Here is a 22,293-nt window from a genome sequence, read left to right as displayed (position 1 = left end):
AAAAAAGTCGTCGTGAGAAGTTAAAATGGTTGGTCAAATTTCAATGAATGAACAAGCGAGGAAAAGTTTAAGGATATTGGCTTCTAAATATTTCTATGCATTGATTCAATCCACACTTTTCAAAGTAAATCGAAGTAAAGGAATAATCAAGTGCGTCAAAAAAGTAACAATACCGATCCTAAAAGCACATCACAGCCACACTTTCTTCGTTCATATTCACCCGGTAAAATTAAGATATCTCTTACCAGCATATCGCTGCAAAATTGAATCCCATTTTCTGTTCATTTTTCTGGTACCAGCTTCTTCTTCAGCCTCCCAACTGGGATGGCTCATATATTGACAACGAAAAATGTTTCCGTTTTTTTCTTTCTTCCAACCGAGCTCATTTTCAAGATGCTGCTAATATTTTGCCACCCGTAAAGGTTTCAGGCACGAAACAGGGACAGATCTAATCAGTTTCGAAGCAAAATGGGACGCGCTTCTCCTTGCGGGTCTTCCGAATATTGGCAGGTGTCTCACCTTATGAGCCAGCAGCCTTTTGGGAGGGGCAAGACACAGTTATAATTTTCTGTCTCCCCGGTTTCAAGAATAATTCTTCGTAATTTTTTTCAGCCTTTTTCATCCTCCAATAAATTTGGCTCAAACCATTCTTAAAATTTTGCCTCGATTAAGCGTTCATAAAGTCTGAGGTGACAAGCGAGTGACACCTGCAACAAAATTTGTCCCTCCATCGTCTTTGCCCTCGTTATGAAAAAAAAAAATATAATCAGCCATCCCAAGAATCTTCTGGCACTCGTTTCAGGAGGAGGGGGAGGGATTTTATGTTCGGAGACATCTATTGCTGGTACCCGATACAATATGTTCCCTTATTGAATACTTTTATGCTTAGAGGTCGGGTACTTCCAGTTTTTAGAATTTCGAGGTGGTTCTTTTTTTTTCTTCCAACACCTTGAGTGCTCAAGACACTTTTTTGTCTCGTTTTGTTCCGTTCATAAGATATTTTGGTCGAGCGTTGACAGGCAAAATGGCACACACACCCTCTTCCGAATAAAGTGGACCATTTTCTGCCGAAACATATCGACTGTTGGAAGGTGGAAGCGAAAATTTGCAATAAAGATTCCGGTTGATGATTTTCAGTTGCGTGGGTGGATCTTTTAGAAGTCTTGGCGTTTTTTCGTGTAATCAGAAAACGAACATTCTATTACCTTGAATTTTAAACAGTTTGATAAAAAAAAAATTAAAAAGTTGTTTCATCAGTAAAGCTATTAATGATCTTCTCCGAGTTCAATTTTACAATGTATTTATTAGTGACCTTATTGGTGACATTAATATTTTATTGCGCCAGAAGATGAACTGCAGACTAGGGACCCATAAATAATGGCACTGAGACATCTTTATTGGCATCAGATAACTAGTTTCTTATGGAATAAGGAACAGAAGACTAATGATTTAGTTAGACGCAGTATGGTGGTTGGCAAATTTGCTCTGGTGTTTAATTGGAATTGAAGAATAAGTTTCTGAAATTTCTTTTATGTTTAAATTTGAATAAAGTGATAACATTTTTATTGATATTTTGGATCGTTGTAAAATGTTATATGATGCAAAACAAGTTGAATTCAGATGAGATGAAAAAACCAAACATTGTATTGATTTTTTTTTATATTTCATAATTTGCCTTTTTCTACCACCAAATGAGAATAGTGTCATTTTGTTCAAAATTATCACCCTCAAAAAAAAATCCATCAAATAAACAAGCTGTTAAGTTTCTGAATTTGGAGCATTCAAGATGTTTCTTTTTGCCTTTCTACAGCTGATATTTTTTTCCGGCCTAATTGACATTATTTGAACTTGACAACATTGCTAAAATTATGCAACAATAACAAAAAAGCAGCAGTCACCATCATGAAAAATGACAACAGTTAAAAAAAAACAAAAATGACAAAAATGACAAAAATGACTAAAATGACAAAAATGACAAAAATGACAAAAATGACAAAAATGACAAAAATGACAAAAATGACAAAAATGACAAAAATGACAAAAATGACAAAAATGACAAAAATGACAAAAATGACAAAAATGACAAAAATGACAAAAATGACAAAAAATGAAAAAAATGACAAAAATGACAAAAATGACAAAAATGACAAAAATGACAAAAATGACAAAAATGACAAAAATGACAAAAATGACAAAAATGACAAAAATGACAAAAATGACAAAAATGACAAAAATGACAAAAATGACAAAAATGACAAAAATGACAAAAATGACAAAAATGACAAAAATGACAAAAATGACAAAAATGACAAAAATGACAAAAATGACAAAAATGACAAAAATGACAAAATTGACAAAAATGACAAAAATGACAAAAATGACAAAATTGAAAAAAAAAACGACAAAAATGACAAAAATTACAAAAATGACAAAAATGACAAAATTAAAATAATGACAAAAATGACAAAAATTAAAAAAAATGACAAAAATTACGAAAATCACAAAAATATTCTCAAAATTTTCAAAAATACCAAACATCAAAATATAAACCAATTGAAAAGTTAATGCAAAAATGGCAAAAATTAAAAAAAATAACATTATTAACAGAATTAAAGAAATTGGTAAAACTAATCAATGTTGTCTGTTCTCATCTGTCAGAACTGTCAAAACTAATAAAGTATTTAAAATTGACAAAATTGTCAAATTTGTCCAAAACAAAATGATTAAAATCAATAAAATGGAATAAATTGAAGAAATTGACAAAACTTGCAAAAAGGCAAACTTGACAAATTCGACAAAAACTTAAAATTTTACAATTTTGACAGAATTGTCAAAATACGAGTTTTGTCACTTTCGTCTATTTAGTCATTTTAACCATTTCTTTTTTTGAGTTAAACATTGCTGTCAAATTTTACAGTTACAGTATTTTTTGTCAATTTCTGAAACTTAGTAAAAAGTGTTAATTTGGCTTATTTGGTAATTTTCGAACGGTTTTTTTCAATTATTGAAATAAAATGACCTTTTTTAACTTCTATTGACTAAGATTTCTTTTTGAATTGTTTTATCGCCAAATTTCTTCATGCCTATTTTTATTTTAAAAATGCACTTTTTGAAATATATTTTTTTTAAGTTTGTAGTTTTAGGAAACCTTATGTGGTATACCTTATTAGAACATCGGGGATCAAATGACCCTGAACACTTAAACCGATAAAACTCTCTTGTTTCTCAACCGATGTTTACAAAATTTATAGTTTGAAAAGCTTGTAATGTGACTCAAATATGATTTGCGTAGTTACCTAATCGTGTTTATTCAAAGTTCCCATTCGGCTGAATAAGAATTATCCATTATTCGTGAGTGCTTAATTTAGACTTCTTAACGAACCTAAAAAGTCCATAGAAGTATCAAGGAACACACTTGTGCGTTTTAAGCGACTTACAAAATTCTTAAATAATATTCAAATATCGCGCCTTCTTATGAACTTCTAACGAACTTTCAAGTTTAATGCGGAACTGCCAATGAACTTTTTAGTACCATGCGAAACTTCTTATGAACTGTTTTGTTCCATGCTGGAGCTTTATGAAATTTGTGTGTTGTTCGAGTTGGGTCGAAATTTTTGCATGATTTTTTCACTTTTGTTTAGACTTTTTTTTTCATAACTTTCTCAATTGGTAACAATTTTGATCTTTGATGTTCATTGACAAGTTTTCCCGAGAAAATTGCTTTTTTCGCTACGTCTCGATGGTAAATTGGACAAAAATGGGTGAAGGGAGAAACATAAAAAAAGTTAAAATTATTAAAAAGTTAAAACAATTTTGATAATACAATTCTGATAAAACAATTCTGATAAATTTAAACAGAAAATAAACATTTTACAATGAGATATAAATGTCACAAAAAAAAATTCAGTTCGTGCACTCACGATCAAATTTTAATGTTGCGGATACGACTCACACGGAGATTATCTATTCATGGTGTGCAAAATTAAAAGCAAGGATAACTTATTTCGTACGGTAGCACGTGTTTTACAACTTTTGTTTATATTTTTTTTAAACTGATTGTTTACTTTTTTTTATCACGCCTACTTTTAAAAGGATAACCCGTTAATTATTTCAAATAGATGTTTTAAATACCATTGAATCAGAAAACAGCGATGGTTTAAAGGTAAGGTGTTCAGCTTTCATTCTACAGGTTTAGGTTCAAATCTCCAGGCAGGAAAATTTTTCAAGTATGTTTCAACTTGTTGAAAATTAAAACAATTAGAAATAATAACAAAGATTTAATAAAACCAGAATTCAAAGAGATAAACGACTTTAGAACGCTTTATTTTTATTTTCAAAGTTTCATTTGAGGCAGAATAGCCTTCTACTCAGCTTTGTTTATGGAACTTGAAAGTATCAATAAGAACTTAAAATTTCAACTGAGTAGAACGCTATAAAGCCTTCAACCAGAGCTAAGTAAGCTTCTAAGAGACAATTCTATGGAACTTTTGGTTACTTGGGAAGTGCTCGAAAAAAAATTCCCTTAGTGCCTGAGAAAGCTGAAGTGAGAAGCTGATTGATGGACATATTAAAATATTTTTTAATTTCTTAAGGTCATGGCTACGAAAATGTAGGAAAGTGGGGTAAAAATAATTAACGAATCAAATGCTTAAGCTGTTTTAGTCATAAAAGAATTTTATTGGAAAGTTGACGTACTTTGTGATATTTTGGCAACTTAAGATTTATTAAACCCGAAACAAAGAACTTTTGACGACTAATCAAAGGTCGCTGTTTTTTCAACCTTCTCATCAATTTTAATTTTCCATGATCACTCAAGCAACTAAAATCGACTATGCACTGGATTTTGAGTATTGTATTTAACTCTAGTGATTGTTATTTCAGGAAATTTGACACTTCAGATGTTACCCAGAACAAACGCTGAATTATTTAAAACAAATATTTAGGATTTTTTTTAAAGAATAGCTACATTCAAATAATATTTTTTATAATTTTTCTAATTTTTCACCAACTTTTCGATTTCTTCTAATCAAAGCGCTCTAGCTTTGATTTTTCTACTTATTAATGATTTTATTTCTGCCTGAAAATTCTAATTTTAATTTATTTAATTTAATTTAAATTTAATCTAGTTTAATTGTGACAGAACTTGGATTTCAGAATAAAAGCAAATATACGAATTTGAAAAAAAGACAAAATTTATTTGTCAGTATCAAAACTCATTTCATTTGTAACAAACGGTTGGATTATTTAGGATTAATCACCCAACAGGGCGAAATTCGCCGAATCCCAGATTTTGAATTTTTATCAACCATATCTAGTTGAAGAATAATTTATTAAATTCAAAAATAAATATTATCGAGAAATTCATGGGTAAGTGTGTGTGTGTGGTTATAGAAATTCAAAATCATTTTTTTAAATTTTTGTTCCGATCTCAAATTTACCGTTTCAAATAGTTTACATCATATTTGTATATATAACGGTCATCCAAATGATATATATAACGGTCATCCAAATGAAAAAAAAAAACATACAGATAATGCAAAATAGAAATAGAATATAAAATATTAAGAATTTATAAACTCAAGTTTGAACGAAGAATCTAATCTAGCTTAAGGTTGCCAGATTCCCTGTTTTATCCGGGTTTGTCCGGATATTTATAACAAAATTTGAGAAAAGTCCAGCCTGGCCCAGATGCCCAGATTTTATTGAAAAAGGCTCGGCTTTTGCCCGGATTTGTTCACTTTATTTGGCAAATCAAATTTGAAAAAAATATGGTTTTGTAATTTTTTTTTATTATGTCTCCAAAAACAATTTTTTTCAACAAGTTTTGCAAAAATACTCATTTCAGGTTTTTGGAAGCCTTAAATATGTTTTACAATCTGTTGATGAGCTTTGATGAAAAATTTCATTTTCAATTGCTATTTTTGATTCTTGATTCGTCCGGCGATCTTTCGGATTTTGTGGCAATTTTGAAATCGAATGCCTGGGTTTTACCAGGTTTTCCTTTTAAAATTTCCAGGATTATTTCGCTTGGAAACGTATTGAAAAAATTCTGGCAACTTAATCTTACTATTAAATAATTAAAAGGCGTTTTAAAGTCTAATATGTTGAAGATTCATATTTATTCAACAACTTTGTTGAAAACTGCAAACTTCATTTCGGGTAAAAATTTAAAAAAAATATATGGAACTTTTTCACAAAATTCTAAACAGTAAACAGTCCTCCAATATTTTTTATCAATATCTATGTTACATTACTCAGTTTGTCATTTAATTTTTTTTGATGAAATTTTATCTTTTTACAAATGTTTGTCTTGAATTTCAGAATCGAGAGCTCATTTAAATAAATATAATGTATATTTGGATTCAGCACCCCCAAGTAATTCCTAATGAGCTTTTTAATTTTTGGTACTTCGGAAAATGTGAATTTTGTTGCTTAGGGCTTCAAAAAGAGATCCTTCATTTTATGTTTTTTTTTTATTATTTTCTATAAATAGAATTAAAAAAAATGATTAATTCGAAAATTGATCCTTAATTTTATGATGTTTTTTTATTATTTTCTTAAAATCGATTGTAAAATTAGGAAAAGTGTGTCCTTAAAATAAATTAGATTCAAATTTTCACTTTATTCATAACTTTTTATTGCAAATTTGTTACTATTGAAAACGTAGCGCAGAAATTTCACAAAATTCGTTTGAAAATCATGGACGAAGGTTTGAAATTTAAGAGCAAATCAAAGAAAGCGGAATTTGAAAAGATTCAGAATTAAAAATCATGTTTCACTATTTCATTTAAGAGTTATATTTCGTTTCAGATAGAAAACTCTTCAACCACCAATTACAATGAGAAATATTTTTCTGATTTGATAGAAAAAAAATGATATTTACGAATCACTTTTCAGAAAAGAAAAACAGAATATTAAAAAAGTCTGTGATCCAATATCCGTTTTATAGCAATTGTATTCAAAAACTGAGCTCAAATTTTTGCTTTGTTAAACGTTTATTAGCAAAATGAGGATTATATATTTTTTTTTGTTTCGATTATAGTAGTTTTACCATCTTTATGGCGTTCGCGACTTTATCAACGTTGCGGTTGGCGGATCGTTATTGAAAAACTTATCCGGTACAACTGTATTCGATGTTTAATCTTGGGCTCGAACTCACGGACATCGGCTCAAGAAGAAGCTAAGGAAATATAGATTAAAATGTATTATTCATAACAAGAGAATCCTGTATCAGCTGATAAGTCAATTTTTTTAATGCTCTCTGGTATATAAAATACAAAAATCATCTTTTTTCAAAACCTTATCGCATGGCAAATTCACAAATTGAAGATATATTAAAGAACATCGGGTAAATGGGTTTGAAAAGTTTTAGTTTATTTTCTAATTTTGAATTTTTTATATTATTTTATTTGGTTCTATTAGATCAATTTGGAAGAAAGCAACAGTGGCTCCTTCCTTTCTTCACTCTGTTAAAGAAACGTTTTCATTAAAGATGTTTTAATGATAAATTTCTAATTTTTTTTTAAATTTAACCCCTTCGCACCGCCTCCCCCAAGGGGATGTTTAAGAACCACGCCCAAGGCCGTGCGAACGAGGAAGAGAGGGGAGAGGGTAGAAGTTTAATCCCCCTCCCCCCCATGAAGATTTTTTCCAAGTAAAATTTTAAGATCAACAAATGAATTTACCGTAGTATCGTAGTAGTAGTATTACTTGATCCCAAAAGGTGCTTAAAAATAAGTGTTAAAACATGTCAGAAAATTGGCTCGCCTCCGGCGGTTTTTATTCCTATCATCATTTTAGGTCAGAAACATTTTATTGTAAGACACTTAATAACGTTCCCGGATTGAAACTAAGTTTAATTTTATTTTGTGTTTCTCGTTCTTCAAAATGCTCAACTTATCATTCAAAATTACATAAGGCCACATATCTCACTATTTCCTTAAGTGCATAAGATTTAAGAGCTAATTTTGATTAATTTTGGTGCCCTGAAACTTTAAAAATAGGTTAAACTTTTATTCGAGAATTCGGCACTTTTCTAAAAAAAATTCGAATGAAGGTATTAAACATTTTGTTCCAAGACCACAGGTTATTTTGACTTCTGCGAAAATTGTAATCGAAATTTTCAATTTGTTAACTTTTTTCCATTTTTGTAAAATAGCAGATTTTAATTTTAAGAGAACTTTAAATATTTTTTAAGCAATAATCAGATTGTTTGCATAAGTTTTGCAGATTTAATAAAATTTGTTAAATGTAATAAAACCTTTTGAAAACTTGCATTTATAATGTTAGAAATACGTGTTTATCAATTTTTTAAAAACTTAACAATTTAATTTTTTTTATCATTGATCATCATGATTTTCATCACCATCGAAATGTTGTTCCTGAATTGAATTAAGTATGAAAACCAAATTCAGAATCGTTTTTTCCCTTTATCACTTATCACTCGTTATGTCTTTATCAATATAACGAGAGGTGAGACAAAATTTGTATAAAGATTCATATTCTGAACGCGAAAATTTACCATAGAACAAACCATCAAAATTCTGAATATTGAACTATTATTTGAAATTCTAAAAATGAATTTCAACATTGTTGGACGTTATTATAGAAAAAAAATTTTATTCAAGAATGTTTTTCATCTTCATATTATACCTATTTAAATTTCAAAAGTTATGTTCGTTTAGTATGAATAGATATTGAAAATGAGCGAGAAGAATTTGATAAGACGTATTTTCATCACATACATTTATTTGTCTCTCATGAAACAAATTTTCGTTTTCATAATCTTGAAATATTCTTACTCAAGAACATAAACTTCGAAAAAAAGGCCGATAAAGTAAAATAAAATGTATTCTTATTTTCAAATAAATTAACCAAATAGTATTTTTTCAAAACTTTCTAATAAATTTAAGAATTCTATTCGAAGTAATAAAATATTTTGAAATATTTTGCATTAGCCTTTCAAGCTTGAATTATTATGTTCTGGAAATTTTGAACAAAAAAGCTTTGTTTCTGGCATTTGTGCTTTCCAGGACCTAACTGTTCCATTTACGACGAAATAAACAGGACTTTAAGTTTTAATCTTCTTATACGCTTGAAAATTTTAAGAGTTTTTTATTATTTCTACTCATCTTTTTTGAATCTTTTTTTTTTATTTTTAAATTAATCTTTTAAAAGTTCAAAACTTTAATAGTAGAAGCAACTTTAAAGCTACATTTTGATGCGCAATGTTAGCTTAATTAGTATTTGCTTTGTGTTAGCAGTAATAAATGTTATCAAAACTTGGATTTTTTTTTATTATAACTTTTTTTTCAGCTCCGAGTTTGTTCATTCAAGAAGTCATCCATTTTCCGACCCGTTCTCTTTCGATGATGATTTTTTTTTGTTTCGATTATAGTCGTTTTACCATCTTTATGGCATTCTTTCGATGATGATGAATTGAACTTGTGGTTTTTTAACTTTATAAAGTTATTATTGTGAATTTTAATCAAAAATGAACGTTTAATTTTTTTTTATTTTTAAAGGTAACTGAAAAAAAAATAGATTTTGAAATAGATTTTTATCTCTGAATTCGATCACTGGTACTTTTGAATTAAAATTCAATGTTTTCTTTTTTTATCAAATTAAATCTAATCATCATTATGTTTTAAAATCTCTTAAGTTCAAAATGGATTTTTTTTTTGAATATCCAAATTTCAAATCGTGATTTAAAAATATTTCAAATTAAAAAAATAATAGAGGAATTTTTCAATTGAAAATAGAGAATGAAACGTAAATTAATAAATACATTTTTTTATCTTTTTGTTTAACAATTTTTTAAGCATGTTTTCTGACTTGATCTGAATTTTTTTTAAATTCGGATTCTATTTCTTTTAGATCGAGTATTATATTTTATTTATTTTATTGCTGGGCATAATTCTTATGTCAGGAACTATAAATTTTGGATTGAACTTTTATTTCACATTCGTTTCCTGGTGTTTCGGAAATATTGACTTAATGTTTCTAGCTTAACGGGAGGTAGGGTCTAACACTTTCAAAAAATCGATTTTTTTATTTTTTTATTTTCTTATTGTGAAACATTTCAAGAATGATGTGTCAAATTTTCAAGTCTATTGAAGCAAAAATGTAGAAATTATAGGCCTTTATCTTATCTTATACTGCAAGAAAGCACGAGCAGAAACTTCAAACGCGTTTTTCTCGAAAGCTCATTTTCAAAGCCCGTGGACATCGTCATTTGAAAACTACTTATCCGATTCTTTTCAAATTTGGAACATATTCTCTACATATAAAATACCAGACCCCAACGTTTTTCTTTTTTTTTTACTTCGAGGAGATTTTACAGATAAAAAATGGCGGATTTTTTTGTGAAAAATCGTAGTTTTTACTTCAAACAGCCACAAAAATTTCATAATTTTTTTTTTAAGTTAAATAAAAACGTTGGGGTCGAGAAAAACATCTAATAAAAATATTTTGCTCTGATTTTTTGACTTCAGATGATTCTGTGCTGAGATACAGTGTCCACCGCAAATCCTGTTTCGTAAAAGGCATCCTCGAAAGTGCTTCGTCACCGGCTCATTTTTCAATATTTTTCTACGAAAAAATTAATAAATGTTCTTTTAACAATGCTTTGTATAATGCAAAAAATTTTAATACATTTGTTTGAACGATAGCTCTAGAAAAAAATTGTGAAAATGGTGCCCCCCCCCCCCCCTTAAAATAATGATCATCAAATTGAAAAATTTATTAAAAACTTACCAAAAATAACATAGATTTTAAACTTTGGTTCTGATATATTTTGAATCGTATCAGTGAAATGTATAACTTTTCGAGTTTGTCTGTTGGTCATGAGTAAGAAATTGGTTTTAGAAATCAGTTCCCTACTTCAGAGGGCCTTTTTGGTATGGTGATTATTTCTAGAGAAATTGGAATTTTAAAACTTTAAAGAGTTCAAACTTTAAGAAATCAAAGGTTTTCAATGCCAAAAGACATACCTCTGTTAATCAGCTAATAACTTTTTCGCCTATTTAGATACGAAGTAACGGTCTTCTAAAAAGTTGTTCAGTGGAAAATTTCCTTTAAAGAATGCATAAATTGGCACATAACCATTAGCCGGCTCAGCTCCACAGAAAAAATAAAAATGATGTTGATTTTTCAGTACAAAATATTCAATTTTCCCATAAAAACATAAAAGTTCAAATTTACTCATGCAAAGGTTACTTAAAAATTCTGTAAAAAATCATGGATGAGTTTGGAACGCAGTTTTTAGACCCTAGGGTTTGAGAATTGTGAACGATATTTTGTATATAAAGCATCAAGATATGTTATAGTATATTAAGATAGAACTGCTTAAGTTTGCCAACATTGAATAGAACTCCATAGAGTGCTTAATCAGTGACTTTCAGTTCATGGAAAAATGGACGGTGCTCAAAAGTTACATTCCTAGAGGTTTTTTTTTCTCTAGGCAGAATCCATTCCGGTGGAAAACAAATCGCAATTCAAAGTGTCCAGCTGCAACACTAAGGAAAACAACATTGATGCCATTGCATTTATTTATGTTGGCGCAGAGGATTGATACTGGCCCCGTATCTTGCAGCCAGCCACCTAGATAGGCACCTAAATAAATCACTCTCCCATCACATCAATTTCATCGACGAGAGGAAATAGATCCACAACGATATAAATCATAATAAATCAATGATATGGTCTCGTTGTCGGGGAGCTTTGGGGCACCATAATAGTGTATTGAGTTGAAGAGAATGCAGGAGAGCTGCCAAATTTTTTGTATCTATTTAGTTTCCCGGTTGAATGCTTGTCCGGAAATGAATTGGCCCATAGAGAGGCTTTAAATTTGTTGAGACGAGTAAAAAAAATGGTACTGTTTTAGCTTCGAGCTGTTGTGTTATCCAATGAGCTCATTAGATGACTAAGAGTACAAGTGAATTCTATTTTTGGATAAAAAGTTGGTTAAAAAAAAAACAAATTCGCATGCTAATCAATTCACATTTTCCGAGGTTTATTCGGTCATTTGCCTTTTCTGCCTCAACAATTCTCCTACAACGGTGACAAATAAATTTAAATATTTATTACCCGGCTTTTTTTTTTCAACTTTTGGCAAAAGGGAAAACAAAACATAGCCCCAGAAAAGATTGTTACATGGGAACTAACAAATCTCTTCTTCTGTCCACGCCTTCGAATTTGAAATTCACCCCAACTCAGCAGAATGAATAATGGCCAGGAATGACCGGAGGGCTTGATTTCCTGAATTTTGATTATGCCAGCCAGCCGCCTGGATGTTGGCCAACACGATGATGCTTGAACCGGACCAAGACGTAACTAGCACGGCAAACCCATCATCGGTCAACATCTTGGAGATTTGTCCAGCCAAGCCAGTGCCAGTGTGTTGGCTGAATGACTGAATGACTGAATGAAACGAATGGCTGGACTTGATCCTTTCGAATGGAACATAAACACAGCACAATGCCCTCGGAGGTTTCGGTTCAACCTTTTGACGAATCAATTTTTTGATCTCACCCCAGCAGTGAAAGAAGAAGGGGATATTTTTCCTGGAGCTTTTTGGCTGACTTTTCTGGTCTGGTGTGACGATTGTTGCTGACTCTGGATGACGAATTATTTAGCTAGGCTGCTTTTCCCCGACGACGACGACGTACAACAGAGATTGAGTTTGCTTAGGGTGTTGACCAATTTTTCTTCGGCCTTGTTAGTGTTATGATTGAAAGCGTTATTGTAACGGGTTTTTTTCTTTTTACCCTAGAGAATTTGAAGAATGAATAACCTCGGACAGTGGATGGTCCACTGAACCTTCATCGTGACTCTGAATAGGCAAGGATTGAATGGTTGAGTATAATTCAACTTAAATAATTATATACCATTTCAAGATTGTTTAAAATGTTGAAAAACAAACTGAATACCTTAACTTTTCCACATAAATCCAAAGCTGCATTACTTTCAAGTTGGTAGATTTCATGGGAATTTTTATTAATTCTTTTTAAAGAGCTAAAATATAAAACATTCGTGATATAGTCTCGAGCGCATCTGCTTCTGACTATAACGATTACTGCATTTAGAAATAGGACAGTTACAAATGTGTGTGTGTCTAAGAAAAATTCATTGGATCGAAATACTTTATATGAAGGAAATGAAGGCAAGCAATTCATAAAAAAATAAAAAATAAACTATTGGTTTTTTTTGTGAAAAATTTCTACTTTATTCTTGGGAGATACCATTGGCAGGCGCACACTTTTTTCAGTCATGATATTGATCAGTAAGTATACTTCGTCAAATCTGTATTTTAGTTGGCTGTATCCTCCTCCTTCAATTTCTGCTAGTTTTCGGTCCAATAATTCTCTTTTTGAAGGAACTAAGGGCAATTTAGTGGAAGCAGCTGTTTGCAAATTAATAAAACTTGATTATTTTTGAGCCATTTAAAAGCGTTTAAATGGAATTTCTGTTGGAAAAATCTGTCAATAACGAAGTAAAACCATCATGAGATTGAACTCAAATAATAATCGGTTGGTATATGTCATAGGTTGCGAAGGGTATACACAAGATTTTTTTTGACATTTAAAAAAAAGAAAACCAAAGCTTTCGTTTTAAAAATTGTTGAATCTTTCCACAGGAGAAGAATTTTTTCAAACCATTATATTTAATACAAAACAACTAGCAAATACAAACTTTAATCTGCTAGGGACCTTGCTACGAGCAGACATGGTATAGGACTCAAACGCTGGAATTTAATTGAAATAGGGGTTTTCATTTGTTTTGTCGACCATCAGAAATCATCTGTCTCATTGCCTCGGAGCCAGCTTTACAGCTTATAAGCTCTGGAACGAGCAAAAACTTGTAGTTTGAAGTTAGGTTTGAATGACCCATAACTAGGTAACATTATCGGGTTATTGCAGTATTTTTTTTACATTTCAGCGATCTACTGACCTTAAATTGTAATTGCTGATCATATGCTTCATTCTAATGATGGTTTTGAACTTTGTACACATTTTTGACAGTGTTTGCATACTTTTCCACTACTCTTATACAGTAGTTCTTTGAATAATCATCGGTTTTGTCAGCAATCAATTTGTAAATGATGGTTTTGAAGGAAACAGTGCAAAAAAAATAGTTCAATCAGTACATTTAACAAGCAGCAATATGTTGTCAAAACTTTGAATGCCCGATCACTAGTAAATTAGCTATGTATCAGCACAAGAAAGGGTCCCATTTCTAAAGAACAAAGCTTTTGCGCAAAGGTTTGTGCTAGTGAACTACATTTGAGTCACACTAAACCTGTTTTTTGTTTTTATGCTTTATATTATAGTTTCTTGAGATAGAACTAATAAAAGCTGGGAACGTTGGATGAAGCACATAGAAGTGAAGTAATTCTTGACCGAAAGACTGGAAGCCGAAAACAACCCATACATTATTTCCGGTCAAAATAACTTTAATTTAAGATTTTTTTCGAGTTGAATTTGAAATGGGTGGCGTTTGAAAAACAAATTAAAGATTTTCTTAAAAGGTTTTAGCTTAGGTTAAAGTAAATTTTTTTGGTTTTATCAAAAATATTTTAAACGAAAATTAAAAGAAAAACATTAGTATGAAGTCCAATAATTTAAAAAGCTGAGTTTATTTGATCAAACTTCAAATCATTCAATTTTTTTTTGCGAAATTCTCTACCTTGTCAAAATTCATTCTATCTCAATCGATTAATTAGATTTTTATGTCTGAAAGAGATACAACAGGTGTGGCTCTCAAATTCAAAATTTTTGATGAATTTTATTTTCCCAGCTATTAGCTCAAACTATAATCCTCAAATATAAATCCACTGGAATCAGGCTCTTGCAAAGGACCCGTCCATGAAGGGGAGGAGAGGGGGGGGGGGGGATTTCGTTATTCATGTTTATCTTAAAACAATAACAATACCTTAAATGCACAAAAAATCCCGATCGGTCATAAAATTCAAAATTATACAATTCCATATTTTGTTGTTAACATTGAAAGCATTTCAAAAGCATTGGAATTTTGCTTTAAACTTATTACTTGTGATCATTTATTAAAACTTTCCATCGATAAACTAAAAAACCATGATCGATGCAAAAAGATGGTTTGAAATAATGATAATAATAATTCAAACGTAAATAAACTTTAAAATTCATATTATATAGTTTAAAATTTTACGCTCTGAATATTTTTTTGCTGCCAATCAAAGTATTGAGTCCTGACAAGGACTAAAGGTAGAAAATGTTCTTATTTTATTGAAATTTCTAGAAGATTTTGTTTTCAGATAACAAAAATTTAAAATTAAAAAACAAAAAGGAACTTACAATAAAATTGAATTGTAATTTAATAATAAATAAACTAAACATCTCGAAAAAATTAAATAGTTTACAAAAATATGCGGTCAATTTATTTAAAAAACTTTACTTTAAAATTGAGGGAATTTATTTAAAAATACAAACAAGTAAATTATGAAAATCAAAAAGATAAGTTTTTTAAAATGAAATTTTTTTTAATAAAAACTTGAACCATGTTAAAAGATTAATTAAAAGAATTTAACTGATAACTAAAGATAACAGCATTCTGTTGCTTTTGTAAATTTGGTACATTTTGAATTTTCTTTAAAGCTCCAGAACTCTATTATTTACACAGATTATGTTTATCTGGATTGGTTACAAAATATAGGTGAATAAGGGGTTAAAAAGTACTTCAACTCCGTTCGTAAACCCGCATGGGGAAAACTAAACAAATAGGCTTTGTGTACTAAAATTGAATTCACATATTGGATTCGTAGGTACTTGTGTGATAAATATTCATGCATTGTTAAATCGCCTCTATTTATGCAACGGGAAGGTAACGATTTTTAATATTTTAACATAATTTGGTTGAATTTTCAGCAATTCATTATACCTTCTCATGGGCTTGTGATATAGCTTAGTTGGCAAGTCTGTTGTCTTCTGAGCCGATGTCCGCAAGTTCGAGCCCAAGAGTAAACATCGAATACAGTTGTACCGGATAAGTTTTTCAATAACGATCCGCCGACTGTAACGTTGATAAAGTCGCGAATGCAATAAAGATGGTAAAACGACTGTAATCGAAACAAAAAAAAATATACCTTCTCATTGTTTAGTTTTAGTATTTATTATTATTATTATATACGAATACATTTTTTAAATCAAGAAAGATCTTAAGACTGGTTGTTATAATTTCATCCGAAAATGCAATGCTTCTGAAAAGTACCGAACTGAAAAGTACTCCAAGTAACTGAAACTACTTTGAGTAAAATAATGGTTTTTGCTTTTTTTCTTTTTGCAATTATTTGAAATTGTCATCTTTTGATGCTGTAATGCATGTTTATATTTACCGAATTCTGGTTGCATGATAGAAAATTTTTGAATCCGTATATTGTAAACAACCGATACCAAATGATTCTAATAACAATTTCGAAAACTTCATTTGTCTGTTTTGGCAGTCTGTAAAAAAAGAACAGAATTTCCATTTTCCAGTTTTTAGCTTCAATTTATTTTCAATTCTCAAATTTGAGTTACAGAATAAATTTTTTTTACAGAAACTTCTTTGAAAATGTTTCTTTCTTAAAAATATAATTTCTTTGTAAGAGTTTGGGTACCGTAAACTGGGGGAACTTTGATCACTTTTTCCATTCATTTTTTAATATTTTGGAAGGGGTTGCTTTTTCGTAATACCTAAAAGCTTTTAAACCCTTACTGAGGTGAGGAGTATCAGACATGATCATTGATTGCAGTAAATTCAAACGACATTTGTGGTCATAATTAAATGTTTGTTACAAAACCAGATTTCGAGTTTCGGGGTAACTTTGATTACTTTGGTTTAAACGTATCTCAACATCTTCAAATTTATTGTTTTGATGCCATTTAGCACAGAAGGCTCAAAATATCGATAAAAGTATTTTTTGTTTTGACTCGAATGAATTTTTCAACGTTTTCTTTCAAAAACAAATATACTCAAAAGATGGACAATGTTGCTGCATACATTTAGGGGCAAAAATTATAAACATTTCTTTATATTTTTTGGCCTCAAAAACAAATGAAATTTTAACTTCATGCAATTCCCTGAGTCCTCGCACTGTTCCTATGTTCTTTTTTTCTTCAAACTTAATCATTTGATAGGGTTTTTGGCCATTTTTTCTATACGAGCTTTTTCATGGTAAATGACCGATTTTTTTCAATATCCAAAAATTATCATTAAATGACCATAAAAATAACACTTAAACTAAAAGCAAACCGAGAAAAAAGTGGAACTTTCACATTTGACAGCCCATTCGCTTCTTGATGCTTAAATTTAATCAGGAGAGATGTTTGTTTGTGAGCCTTCAAAAACCAAGATATTTCAAGATTTTAAAATTACATTTGAAGTCATATAAAAAATCTTCTAATAAAAACACCACCAATCAAGATATAATTATCAAGATAACTCTTTCGTTGAAGAATTTAAATTGCAAGAGATAATATACTCATAATGAGTATTGCTAGTTCAATTTCAATGATTATAATTTTTAAATAAGACATTTTAAATCATATGAAAATTACAAATTTAAAGTAGAGTTTTTATTTATTTGGCGTTTTTATTTCATGGAAAAACCTAGTTTTTATTTGGAAAAAACATCGACAGGACTTTAATTATAATATTGATTTTTCAATGCAAAATATTTTCTCTTATCTTTTTGTGTAATAGATTGGAATTCCATGTATTTTGATGTATTGTTTAACATTTTTGATATTGCAGTTTTTTGAAAACCACATTTTGATCTGAATTCTGAATGTGGAACGAGTTTGCAGGGATCAGAATCGTAAAATTTAAATCCATTACTTTTTCTTTTGAAAGATTGATTCATGTTGAAGGCTTCTTTAGAAAAAAAAATGTTCAAATCAAAGAAGCTCAACTCACCGAGTATTTCAATAAATTTATAGATTTAAAGTTTCCTATTTTGTTACTCGACGATTTTTATTTATAGATAAATTAAACTTATGATTTCAAAGATTTGAGTATGATTTTTCAACAGTATCTGTTTAATTCGAAAAAATTGTTAATGCAAAAGAATTAAAAAATTAAGGTTCCAAAGGAATTGGTACCGAATTTACTCGAATACGAGCATGAAAGTTACAAAAGGTTTCTCAAATAGCTTTTTTGTGACACGGCAATCGCATCACTCAGTATTAAAGTTGCAAATAGGGCCTCAAATGGCCTTCTATGGACTTGAAGTTCCCCTTTCATATCAAATCTATTCGATCTTAGTCTTTGAGTTCAAAAGGTGGAACTTGCTGAATAAGAACGACATATTTTTTTTTTCCTCAACTAGAATTATTAGTTAATTAGTTAAAACTATTATTAGTTTAAACTTTTATTAGTTAAAACTATTATTAGTTAAAACTTTTATTAGTTAAAACACTAGATAATAATAATTAGGCCAGGAGAACAAATCTTAAGTACACATTGTAACAATTATAAGATTTTATCTTACATAACATAATCGAAATAAATAAATAAAATAAATAGCCTTATTTGTAACAAGTCGATCACATCCATGCAATGAAGAGTTACAAATTGGGCCTCAAATAGCCTTCTTTATACTTTAAGTTTCAAGAAGTTCCTCAAATTGCCATTTTTGAGACATGTTCGCCATTCCATGAATATGAAATGTGAGCGAACATCGCAAAAGGGCATATAATGAATAAATCATTTTTTGTAGCTTGGAAATTGTTGAAATGTATAATTTATATTGGAATTTCAACTCAGAACAACTCAAAGCAAACCCACAAAAGATTGATTTTGAAATGCGTAAATTTTGTCACTCATGGGCTGGTGGTGACCGAAATAAGAGAGGAGATGATAGATTTTTTTTTGTTTTTGCTGATAAAACAAGTTATCGTGAGCTGAACTGAAGGTTGTTCAAATCGGTAAGGGAACTTCTAAGTTTCAAAAATTACTTAAATTTAGGGCTGAATCAAACGAACTCCAGCACTTTTGTTATGCTTAGTAAGGTGTGTAACAACTGGTTACCAAAAAAAAAATATATATAGAAAACAACCATAAAAAATTTGGTTGGATTGTAAAACATCATTTCTAATTTGGTTTACCATTCCGAAGTGATCTGAATAAATATTGCATATTGATTTCTGTCAAGTTTAATCCGAATTTTTTTCAGGGCTCTCAAGTAATCGTTCCTATCTAAAATTCTGTTGCTGAGAGTTACTTTCGAATTAAATTGTCTTATAAAAAAAAATGTTTAAAAAAAAAATTCTATTTATAAATGCGTAAAAAATATCGTTAAAAAATAAAATCTTGTGTTTATTAATGCGTTTGTTGCCAAGACAAGTTTAAAATTTGTTCAATCAAAAAGCATATTTTAAACGCCTCTTTGTAGGCTATTATTGCATTTTTTTATTGTTAGATCTAGCAAATTTCATTCTGTAGTATGATTTGTATCTCACCAAAACCATTCGAAGAATTATGAGTTGTTTATTGTTTTGTTCTGAAACGAAAAGATCTATTTGAAGCACTCCAAGCTCCAAAAATGGCCTAGTAGAAACATCGCCGTGCAACTATGTGCGCCAAAAACATAGGGTCTTATCGGTAGCAGTGGTGTAAATTGAATCATTTTATCAATGCCAAAATACATACATCTGTTAAACAACTAATAACTTTTTATGTCTAAAAAGATACGAAGTAATGATATTCGACAAATTTGTTCAGCGTAAAATTTGCTTCAGAGAATTCATAAATTGAGATTTTTCCATACAAACCTAAAAGCACAGAGAACAGACGTACAAGCTTGAACAAAAAAACTTAAAAAAAAGTGTGTAAAATGTCGAATGTTGGCATCCAAAAAGTATGTTGAAAATTTATTTGAAACAGTGTCATCTATTGCGCCGTTCAAAAGTTACAAATCAGACTTTCAAGTGCTCGGTTTTCGAAAAGGCGTAATCGTATATGAACCCTTTAATAATTATAATTATTAGTTAAATAATAATTAAACTAATGCTGCTCTAAAAAAGACGGGTTCAATTAATTGCTAGATAAATGCAATAAGAGTTTCTTTTGACTGGACAGAATTTCACTTCCTTGATTTGATACGGTTTGTACTAATTGACTTTTCCGGTGAGTAAAACAACTTTTTCTTAAATTCACATAGCGTTTCGGGGTACTTTTCTTCACCCATCATCAGATGTCCTACAGAGTAACCCGAAACGTTACGTAAATTTAAAAATTTGAAAAAAAATGTTTCACTCACCGAATTAAGTCAATAAGTAATACCGTATACAAAGTACGGGTGAAAAACTTTTATTCATTCCTAAATTTTTGTACTACTGAGGCAGTCGAAATTACTAACAGTTTTACAATATTTTTTTGCACTTCTTGAACGGTTATCATCATTGGACGAATTGGCTACATCCAGTCAATTTGGAACATTCTCGACGATCAGTCTTACCCATCACAACTAATTTTAGACATCTTAAAGAGGTCTTGTCTTTGGCACTTCTAGCTTTTAAGATATTTTTCCGTTAGGCAAAAGGACGAAAGTTTTACGAAACTTTAACAGTAATTTTCTTGAAACATGCCAAACAGTTAATGCGACCTGTTCAAAACTGACCAAAATTTTGTTTTTTTCTTCTCAGTTTCGTTGTGACAGCTCTCTTTAGTGTGTTTGGAGACATCTGATGGCCCAGCAAAAAACAAAAAAATAACAAAACGATTGTTAGAAAATTTACACAAGTTTCGTGGGCTAACTAGCTTATACGCCTGTTCTCTGTGCTGAAAGTTCAAATTTACTCATGTAAACGTTACTTAAAAAATCTGCAAAAAATCATGGTTGAGTTTTGGACCAAAACGAAGCTTTAAAGACTCCACGGTATGAGAAATTCAAAAATAACCTCAAATCTACTCAGTCTAATGTTACATACCTATTTCGTAAATTCTGCAAACCCATTTCGCATGAAGTTCAAACCCAAGTGTTTGATGAAGCTTTCCTCTCTTGCAACTTCATTAGGTATGTTTCAAACCATTGCAGTACAAAATACCTATCTTCACTACTTATCTTCTTCAACCGTGTACGTATCTCGAGCCGATCTTGACTCGGGGTTTCCGAGCCTATCTCGCCAATCCTGCGGGAATCATAATTATTCTGCAACAATGAATAACTTTGACTGCCAATGACTTTCGCATCGTAAAACTCAATGTGTGTGGAGTCGGTCTACGTGAGCAAAAAACGAGGAGGAACTCTCCTCGAGCCAGACCCAGGGTAAAAATATGATGCTCCCAACCGATTATCAGCAGCAAGGCAGCAAGCAAGCAAGCAAACAGCAAGGCTAGGAGAAAACACCACCAGAAAGGATACCAAAAACCCCACCCACACTCTTAATTTATGGCTCGCTCAAGTCGGAGATGACTAGTTTACGATCCGAGAATGTATGTTTGTGTGGGTGATTCTCGAGTTTTGTGCATGTATCTTCATTGCAAAAATAACCGCACTCTTCTGTTAAGTCAGGGGGATGAGAAAAAGCTTCAGGATAGTAGTCGAAAGGTACTTTGTTCCAGAATCAGCGTATTAGCTAGTGTTGTCAGATGCTCGTCGTCCTTAGCTATGAGAAAGAATGTTGCTTTTTTGGGATAGTTTAACCAAAAGCCCTCCTCACCTCCGAAAGGAGGTGGAAAAAAGTTAAACGAAGGTCTCCCATAAATATGTAGTCCTGTCTCCTACCATTCATTGTAGGGGGCAAAGTCATCGAGAAACCGAAAGGCTGTTCAAATGCGCTTTCTCTCGTTTGAAAGACTTCAACCCCTGAGGGTTGAATTCAGACAAATAACCTCCGGGTGCAGTTATGCATGATGAGATAAAAGATTTGATAAATTATTCGATTTGTTTGAGCTTCTTCCGTTGGAAGAAGAGTTTAAATCTCAACTGATTCTGAAAAAAAATCTTCAAAATATGCAGTTTGTGCAGAACGATATTTTATGATAATTCGTAAATTTGAGCTCCAGTTTTGAACTGAGTAGAAGATAAAGGACATTGTTTTCTGAAAAAAAAATAACGGATGAAAAATAACAGCATTCCATTTGCTTAACTTAAATCTTCATCAGGATTTTGGATCGGTACATCAGAATGTAGATTGAAGATGCAAAATAAAGAATCAGAACCCATAGTTCAGGTTGAAAATGAGAATCTTAGAGGAAGACAAGGATTAACATACAGATGCGGGTCAGAGATTAGGATCAAAAGCCTCAATGAGAATCCAAAATAATAAAAAAAGA

This window comes from Uranotaenia lowii, chromosome 3, assembly GCF_029784155.1.
Source record: "Uranotaenia lowii strain MFRU-FL chromosome 3, ASM2978415v1, whole genome shotgun sequence".
Classification (NCBI taxonomy): Eukaryota; Metazoa; Arthropoda; class Insecta; order Diptera; family Culicidae; genus Uranotaenia; species Uranotaenia lowii.
Note: the sequence above shows the minus strand (reverse complement) of the source record.